This window comes from Heloderma suspectum, chromosome 2 (genome assembly GCF_057233095.1).
Source record: "Heloderma suspectum isolate Gila_16-S chromosome 2, 16-S_ref, whole genome shotgun sequence".
NCBI classification, from domain to species: domain Eukaryota; kingdom Metazoa; phylum Chordata; class Lepidosauria; order Squamata; family Helodermatidae; genus Heloderma; species Heloderma suspectum.
In genome coordinates this window covers 392,885,957-392,895,292 of record NC_139459.1, presented here as the reverse complement: position 1 = coordinate 392,895,292, position 9,336 = coordinate 392,885,957, and positions in this window count along the sequence as shown.

Below are 9,336 nucleotides of genomic sequence, written 5' to 3'. Positions count from 1 at the left end.
TTCCCTATTCTTTGCTGTTTATCCTATGTAAATATTTACATAGGCAATTACAGCGGGGGGGGGGGAAGGAACGCAAATAGCGCCCACTACACTATTAGCAGGTCCCTTTTTTTCTCCGTAATTGCCTACGTAAATATTTATGTAGGATAAAATGGCAAAAAATAGGGAACGCAAATGGTGGCTGGCATTCGCAATTCAGCGCGGATGGCAGCAGGTAATTGCTCCATTTCGCGTGCCTTTCGTGGGTTGGGGGGGGGCTTCATTCCGGCATGGATTTCAGGGGGCTGAATGCACTGGCATTCAGCCTCACCGAGATCTGTCGCGGAATTCTCTGACATCCCTAGCTGGCTCCATGGAATCAGTGTGGAGCGGAGCCAGCAGAACAGTATTCCGGGGCGAGGGATGGATCACAGATTCCTTTCCGGGACAAATGGTCTGGAATCCACCCATCCCTATCTGCAACTCATTGTAGATATAAGTTTCCTCTGTATCAGAGGCAGGGTGCCTCTGAAAGCCAGCTGCTGGGGAATATCAGTTGGAAGGCGCTGGGCATTCAGGCCATGTGTCTCTCAGAAGAGCTGACCCCGTCACATGTCAGAACAGAAAGGAAAGAGCAGGGGTGTGTATCCATACTGTCACTTTGTTTGCAACTTTGTTGCGATGTTTCCCCAAACGCATCTTCTCCTTTACCAGTTTCCACAGTCCTTAAAGACCCAGCTTCTCATCGCTGTGTTTGCAGCATCCCCATCCCTAGCGCCCCCCCCCCCCCGGTCCCTAGTGACCACTTCATGGAGACGCTTTCTTCATTAGACTCAGCTTGCTCCACACACAACCCTGGCACTGTTGTTTCTCCTCCCCTTATTCTGGCTTCCCAATGACCCTGCATGATGGGCTAGAAGAAGTAGTGGCTAGCTGGCTGGCTTCTCAATCGAAGGCACTTTTGATGCCCATTGAAATCCTAACTGTCAAGCCTTTCTCCTGTGTGGCTGAGAAGGGAGACTGCCCCATAAGCTGGGAGGAAAAAACCCCATCACACTGTTGAGGAAAAGTGAGAAGAAGCAGTCAGTGAAGTCAATGGGAGGGGAAAGTTCCAAGTAAATGCATTGAAGGGGATGGACTCCTATGCATGCCTACTCAGAAGCAAGCCACACAGATTGCAAAGGCACTTGCTCCCAGGAAAGGAAAGCCTTGCAGCCAATGAGTTTACTCAGAAGTAACACACTAGCACACACCCACACAAAGTGGAACAAAGCGCTGAGGCGAAATACACAGGATGGAAATGGTAAAGAGAGATGGTGGGTGATATGCTAGTTGGGCATCTCTTCATCTCTGCACCCCTCACCCCCTTCTGCTCCACTCCAGACCTTTAGTTTTTTCCTTTAAAGTGCATTTTAAAGCACACTTTCACTTTAACAAAGAGGAGCATGAAAGCAAAGTTGTGTGTGCAGCATCCCCCCCCTTTTAAACCCTTCCTTCCCCTAAACAGGGGGTGTGCCTTAACTAATTTATGACTTAACAACTCTCCATGAAGCTGTCTTTGCACCTTGATACCTTAACGACTATCTGAGAAGCCATCTTTGCAGATCTCCTGATTTCCCTGCCACCACCTAGACTGGGAACTTCATGGGGATACCGAGGGTGGGCAAACACTGCACTGGCATGCCAGGGGTGCTTCTGTGTCATCTCTCAATCTCCGTCGGGGTAGACACCCCAGGGGCAGGGCTATGATACCCAACCCAGTGCAGTCTAGTCTCAGAAGAAGCAGGTTTTCCGTGATAAAATGCAGGGCTGGTGCTGAATGGCCATGATGTCGTGGAAACAAAGAGACCTCACCACGCAGCCAGGTTGGAGTAAATTGCTGGTGGAAACACAGCCCAGGAGTAAATGGCATTGGAGTGAGGTAAACAGCTGGATCCTCCAAAATACAGTTCATGAAATATTGGGAACCTACCACAAGGGCTGATGCTGGGAGGTGGCAGCAACGTGCTAAGAAAGAGACCTGTTGCCCACTGGGCATATTTAGCCTTGAGAAAAAAAGACTGACGGGAGAAACGATAGTGCTTTTCAAGTACTTGAAAGGTTGTCACAGAGAGGAAGGCCAGGATCTCTTCTTGATCATCCCAGAATGCAGGACACAGAATAATGGGCTCAAGTGAAAGTAAGCCATATTCCAGCTGAACATCAGGAAAAAACTTCCTGACTGTTAGAGCAATACGAGAATGGAACCAATGACCTAGGGAGGTGGTGGGCTCTCCCACACTGGAGGCATTCAAGACGAGGCTGGACAGCCACCTGTCTGGGATGCTCTGACTTGGATTCCTGCACTGAGCAGGGGGTTGGACTCGATGGTCTTATAGGCCCCTTCCAACCCTACTATTCTATGATTCTATGATTCTAAGTCACCAGCATAACTAATGACCAGTGTCAAGGAAATTATTAGAGAAAAGAAACACTCCCTTCAGAAAATGGAAGTCTTGCCCAAATGAGAAGAACAAAAGGGAGCACAAGCTTGCATAAATGTGATGCTAGCAGAGAATAAGAGATGAAAGAAAGCATTCCAAAGAACATATCACTTACAATATCAAGGCCAACAATAAAGGATTCTTTAAATATATCAGAAGCAAGAAACCAGCTAAGGAGGAAGTTGAACTGTTGGATGACACTGGAGTTAAACGCGTACTATAGGAAGACAAAGAGATTGCAGAGAAGCTGAATGAATTCTTCTTGGTCTTCACTGCAGAAGTTTAGGACAGATACCTGTGCCTGAACTGATGTCTTCAGGAAGAAAGTCTGAGCAACTGAGGCAAACTCTGGTGACAAAAGATGAAGTTAATAAATCACCATGCCCAGATTGTATCCATCCTAGAGTTCTCAAAGAACTCAGAGATGAAATTGCTGATCTTCTTACCAAAAGAATCAACATAGCCCTAAGATCAGCCTCTATTCCAGAAGCCTGGAAGATTGCCAATGTAACACCAATCTTCAAAAAGGGATTCAGAGGGGATCTGGGAAATTACCTGCTGCTTTGCCTAATGACTCTTCTGGGTAAATTGGGGGAAAGTATTATTAAAGATAAAATTATTATGAATGTAGAAGGAGAAGCCCTATTGAAAAAGAATCAACATGGCTTCCAGAAAGGGAACTCCTGTCTCATTAACCTTTAAAGTTCTTGGGAAGTGTCAATAAACAAGGGGACAGGAGTGATGTGGGAGACGTGAGTTTCTTGGACTTCCAAAAGGCTTTTGCAAAGTTCCTCACCAAAGACTCCTAAGTAAACTTAGCAGTCATGGAATAAGAGGAGAGGTCCTCTAATGGATCAGTATCAGCTGAATGCACAGAAAGCAGAGATTAGAAATAAATAGCAAAATTCTCCCAAAGGAGGGATGAAAAGAGTGGGGTCCCAAAGGGATCTGTATTAGGACCGATGCTTTTCAACCTGTTCGTAAATGATCTGGAAGCAGGAGTGAGCAGAGAAGTGGCCAAGTTTGTCAATGACACCCAATGCTTTGGTTGGTGAAAAGAAAAAGGGATTGTGAGGAGCTCCAAAAAGATCTCTCCAAAGTGGGCAATGGGGATCCCAATGGCTAATGCTGTTCAATGTAAGCAATCAAACTATCACTGTGTAAAAGGGATTCCTGCTGGGGAAAACAAAAATCCAACATCAAGTATAAGCTGAAAGGATGTGAGCTAGTGGGGACTGACCAAGAAAGAGATTTGGGGGGTTTGGTGGAGAACTTGATGAAAATGTCATCCCAGCGTGCAGCCACTGTACAAAGGCCAACTCCATGTTGGGCATAATTAGAAAAGGAATGGGGAACAAAACGACCAATATCTTACTGCCTTTCTACAAGTCTATGGTGCAACCACATTTAGGATATTGTGTATAGTTCTGGTCACCAGATGTAAAAAAAAGATACTGTCGAGCTGTAGAAAGAGCAAAGGAGGACAACAAAAATGATGAAAGGGGTGCAAAACCTCCCATAGGAGAGAAGGCTACAACAGCTGGGAGTGTTTAGATTGGAAAAATGGAGGGTACAGGGAGACAAGATGGAGGTGTCCAAAATGATGCCCGGTGTAGAGAATGTTGATAGGGAGACATTTGTCTCCCTCTCTCATAATAGTAGAACCCAAATGCGGTCATCCCATGAAGCTGATGGGTAGCAGACTGACGACAGATAAAGAGAAAGGCCTTTGTCAAACAGCACATGGTTAAACTATGGATTTCTCTACCACAAGATGTAGTGAGGCCCAGCAATTTGGATGGCGTCAAAAGGGGGTTGAACAAATTGATGGAGGATAAGGCTATCCATGGTCCAGAAGGCTATATGATACCTCTAATTTCAGGAGAAATGTGCCTAGGTATGCCACTTGCTGGGGAACATGGGTTGGAGCGGGGGGAGGAGTGATGTATCAAGTTTTGGTGGGGCAGAAATTCTATTCTGTGTTTGGCTTACAACCAGCCAGAAGGAGCTATCCAAGATGCTGAACCCATTTTGGGGATAGGGTCCAGGACCTTGGACAGATCCTTGAGACATCTGGCTGGTTGTAACTCAAACCCAGAATGGAATCTCCACCCCACCAAAATTGGATCCACCTTGGTAGGAGAGTGCTGTTATGCTCTGTCCTGCTTGTGGGTTTCCGGTCGACAGCTGGTCACCCCTGTGTGAACAGAATAGTGGACTAGATGGACCCTTGGTCTAATCCAGCATGGCTCTTCTGATGTTCAGATGTGAGGGGGCTCCATTTTGCCCTTTGCCTCAGGCAGCAACATTCTCCTAATTCTGATCAGTTCTAGGAGGTCATTACAGATCTGGACTGGTGAAGTAAAAACCACATCCCCTCGAAAACACAGGAACAGCTGAAATGCTATAGAGATTCTGTGTGGGCTGGTTGGCCTTCCCTGTGCCCCCCAATTTCCCAGCACAAGCATGTGTGTGTCTACTCACATACTTGGGAGACAGTGTAGTGCTGGAGTGATGGTCTGGGAGCCAGGGGTTCTGGGTTCTAGTCCCTCCTCGGCCATGAAACCTCACTGGGTGACTTTGGGCCAGTCATAGCGTCTGAGCCCAACCTACCTCCAGGGTTGTTGTTGTGAGGATAAAATGGAGAGGAGGAGGGCCATGTAAGCCACCTGGGGTTCCTTGGAGGAAAAAAGGCAGGATATACATGCAATAAGATAAATAAATAAAATAAAATACTTGGAAGGAACTCCCACTCTGCTCAGTGAGGCTTGCTTTTGAAATGCAGGTGCATCTGGAGTTTCATGGGGCAAGAGAAAGGGGGGAGGGGGGAAGCCTCTCATATTGGTTGAGGACCCCTGCCAGTCAGATGACGTTCCCTCCAACCACCACCCACAAGTATGTCTGGTGAAGCAACGAAAATTGCTTCATAGAACATACTTCCTGGTGAGGTTTGGAACCTGGCATTAGGGATGGTGGAGAATTCCACCACAGATTCCAGTGAGGCTGAATGCACTGGCATTCGATCCCCTGGAATCCATGGCTGGACGGCCTCCTGCCCCCCTCCCGCCCTGCGGTATCCCCTGGGATGGCACTAACCTGGGGCGGATGCGGCAGCTTCGGCGGCAGCTTTGGCGGCTTCGGCAGCAGCGGAAGGTGCAGCGGTGGGGGCAGCAGGTGCAGTGGTGGCGGGGGCAGCAGGTGTGTCAGGTGTGGCAGCGGTGGAAGGTGCAGCGGCGGGGGTGGAAGGGGCAGCAGCGGAAGTGGAGGCCGCAGGGGCAGCAGCAGTGGCGGGGGCAGCGGCGGGGGGTGGCAGGGGCAGCGGAGGCAGCAGGGGCGGCAGTTGCGGCCGCATCGGCGGCAGTGGAAGGTGCGGCAGCAGGGGAGGAAGGTGCAGTGGCAGAGAAAGGGGTGGTGGCAGAGGCAGTGGCAGAGGCGGGGGCAATGGCGGGGGGCGGCAGGGGAGGTGGCGTTGGGGGCAGGAGGTGCGGCAGGTGCGGCGGTGGGGGGTGCGGCGGCAGCAGGTACAGCGGCAGTGGGGGCAGGGGCAGGGTCGGCGGCTGGGACGGCAGTGGCTGGTTTCCTGGCCAGCTGCAGCTGGGCACAGCGTATGCAAATGGTGGTGGCTACGGCGGCTGCCATTTGCATTCGCTATTTTCAGCCATTCTAGCCTATGTAAATATTTAATATGTAAATGTGTAAAAATAGCGAACGCAAATGATGGCTGCCGTAGCCACCGCCATTTGTGTACGCATATTTTTTTACTTTGCTGTGATAGGCTATATAAATATTTACGTAGCCTATCACGGTTAAGTACAGGGACGCAAATGGCAGCGGCTACGGCTGCCTCCATTTGCATCCCTGCAGGTTGCCCAGCGGAGCCTGGAGCAGCATGGAGCGGAGCCGGCCAGGCAGGATTCCGCAGGGAGGGAAGGAGCACCTCCCTCCCCCAGCGGAAACAGAACGGAACGGAAGGTAAGTGTTCCATCCATCCCTACCTAGCATGGACCAAATCACAACCCTGAGAAGCTCTGGATGGCTGCCAGGTGGTCATGATGTCATGTATCCCTTACGACCTTCACACACAGCCAACTCAGAGTAAATCGCTGGCGGAGACACCCCTCTTCTCGCCAAATGTTCAGTGAAGATATGTGTGTTGTTCTGCTTCCTATTGAATGGCTGCAACAGAAGTACACTGAACTACGTTTACTCCCTGATTATAGGAGGTCATGCTGGGGATGGAGGAGGAAGCTGCCTGATGGCAGTTGTGTTCAGACCAGCCCCAAAAAAGAGCCACCCTGGTGGCTCCACTCTGTGTCTTGTCACAAGGTTGAAAAGCAAAGGGTTTTCTTCTTCTTCTTTTGGTTGAAACTATGACAGGGAACCATATTTATCCAGCCATATGTCATCATACTGAAATAAATGTTGCATAACTGTTCATGGAACTCCTAATTCACCTTCAAAAGGCACAATGGGGGAAAAGAAGGAGAGTGAATAGCTAGGAATAACCAGATGTACTAGGAAATATGGGTGGTCTCCAGGAAATGGGACCACTCTGAATGCAGGTTGGCAAAAATTACATCTTATTAACACATCTGTACTTACCTATGCAATCCGGTGAATGGTGGCTTGCAGAAGATGTATGGTTCTTGTTTGCGTATGTATCGTACAGATACGACTCCACTCACAAGCTGATCTCCCGGCCGGTAATAATGGATGGATCCATTTTGATCTCTGATCACGTTCAAGGGGCACTTTCTCTTCTGCATCCCACAGGCTGCACCGGGCAGAAACAGCAGCAGGAGCAGTGATATCATTGCAGGTCTGCTGACTTGCTCGACCTCCCTTCTGACTGCTCCTCTGAACTCGAGAGCCAGGTAACCAGAAGAAGGCAAATAAATAAATTACCACCCACCCACGCCCACAAGGCTGGTGCTGCGGGATCTTTACAAACACCGATGGTGCCCAGCTCTGGCTTCAGTCCCTATGGGGAATTTGATGGAACCTCACACAGACAAAGTCACCTTAGCAGCCTGCCCTAAAGCCCAAGCTCTCAGTGGTACTGAGATATTTGTGCCACCAAATGTTGCAGGCAAGAAGTTACCCCACGTTTTCTTTGATTCTGATGGTTATCTTATTGGCCTCAAAAGCAGCTCTGGAAAAACCACTTGAGCTTTGGTAAGAATACGAATAAATCACTATGATTTTGAGAATTCTCAGGGGAAGGAGTATTGCCTGTGCCACTCTCTCTGTAGAGTTTTTCGTGCAGGTGGAGAGCAGGAGAAAAACATGTTTGTGAGATCTGACTGGCAGCTCCAGCATCTGACAGAGGTCAAGCAGGGGGAAAAGTGAGCATGGCTGGACTTCAGCTTGACAAACTCAGGCCAACACTAACCTTGTCATAAGAAAACTGCCATAAGAACCAGGATCAATGCAACACTTTTGGATGCATTGTCTATGAATGAGCACTCACAGCACCATTGTTACTGGTGAACATTGTGAGCACATGAAATGTTTCCTTCTACTGGGGGAGGGGATACTGCATTTTGGGGCCCAGAGGGCTGAGGAGGACCAGACCTGTGTCCACCAGTTTTTACCTGGCAGTTCCTGGGCATGAGCGTATTGTAAAAGCCAAAGGGCCTTAGGGTAAAACACACCCACAAGTTCCAATCATCAGAGTCCTTTGGTTATCAGGCTGAAACAAGCCACATGTGCAAAAGATGACAGTTTCTGGATAGAAAATGGATGCAGAATAAATATGTACAAAAAAGGTCCACACCTCCCTTCAGGTGACGAAGCAGTAGCCACACCCTGAATGTCTGTCTGGGTCCCAGGGGCACAATGAGCAATGCCTCTCCCCTCCTTTCTCATACCAGCAGGCTGACACACACACAAGAGAAGGCAGGCTTCTCCCTCACCCGAAAAGGTGGTTGAAACGTTTCTCCTGGGGCTCTGCTTGCCTTTGGGGTGGGGGAGTCTCCCAACTCTTCTGTGAGGCTCAAGGTAATTCACCCCGATCACTTCCTTCAGGATGACATACCTGACCCTGCATAAACAGCTTCAAGGCAGCTTGTGAATTGCCAGCCCATGTCCAAGGCCTGCTTTCGTAACCATAAAGTGTGGGTTACGTTACACTACACAGATCTCTAGGCATGTTGGGAACTATGTGGAGTCCATGTTTTCTGCTCACTAACCAGCTCACTACATATACCAATGCTTTGATTCAAGATGGGAGCGTTGGAGTGCTGTTTGTTTTTTAAGGGAAATATAGATATACTGGGCATAACGAATCTTCATAGAATGGAGAGAACCGGTGGGACATGTTCAGCTCTGGATGCAAATGCTATAGGAAGGACAGGGAAGAGCGTACCAGAGATGGCGTCATTCTGAATGTTAAAGCAGGCATGATGTCAAACAAACTACAAACATAACAGGGGGCAGGCCCCTCTACAGGATCACTGTGGGTGACACAAGCTGGCCTCAAAAGCAGTTTAGTACTGGGACATGCTATCATCCCGCTGAGGAAAATGTTTTCTAGTCCATGAGTAATGTTTCTCCCCTCCTCTCTCGCACCTACAGGTTGACATACACAGAAGAGAAGGGGGGCTTCTCACTTACCTGAAAGGTGCTCGAAACATTTAGCTTGGGAATCAGCTTGTCTTTGGGGTGGGGGAGTCCCCCAACTCTTCCATGAGACTCAAGGCAATTCACCCTGATCTCTTTCTTCAGGTTGACATAACTGAGCTGGCATAAACAGCTTCAAGGAAGGCTGTGAATTGCCAGCCTGTGTTCAAGGCCTGCTGTCTTAACCATATACTGTGGGTTACGTTACACTACACAGGTCTCTAGGCATGTTGGGAACTATGTGGAGTCCACA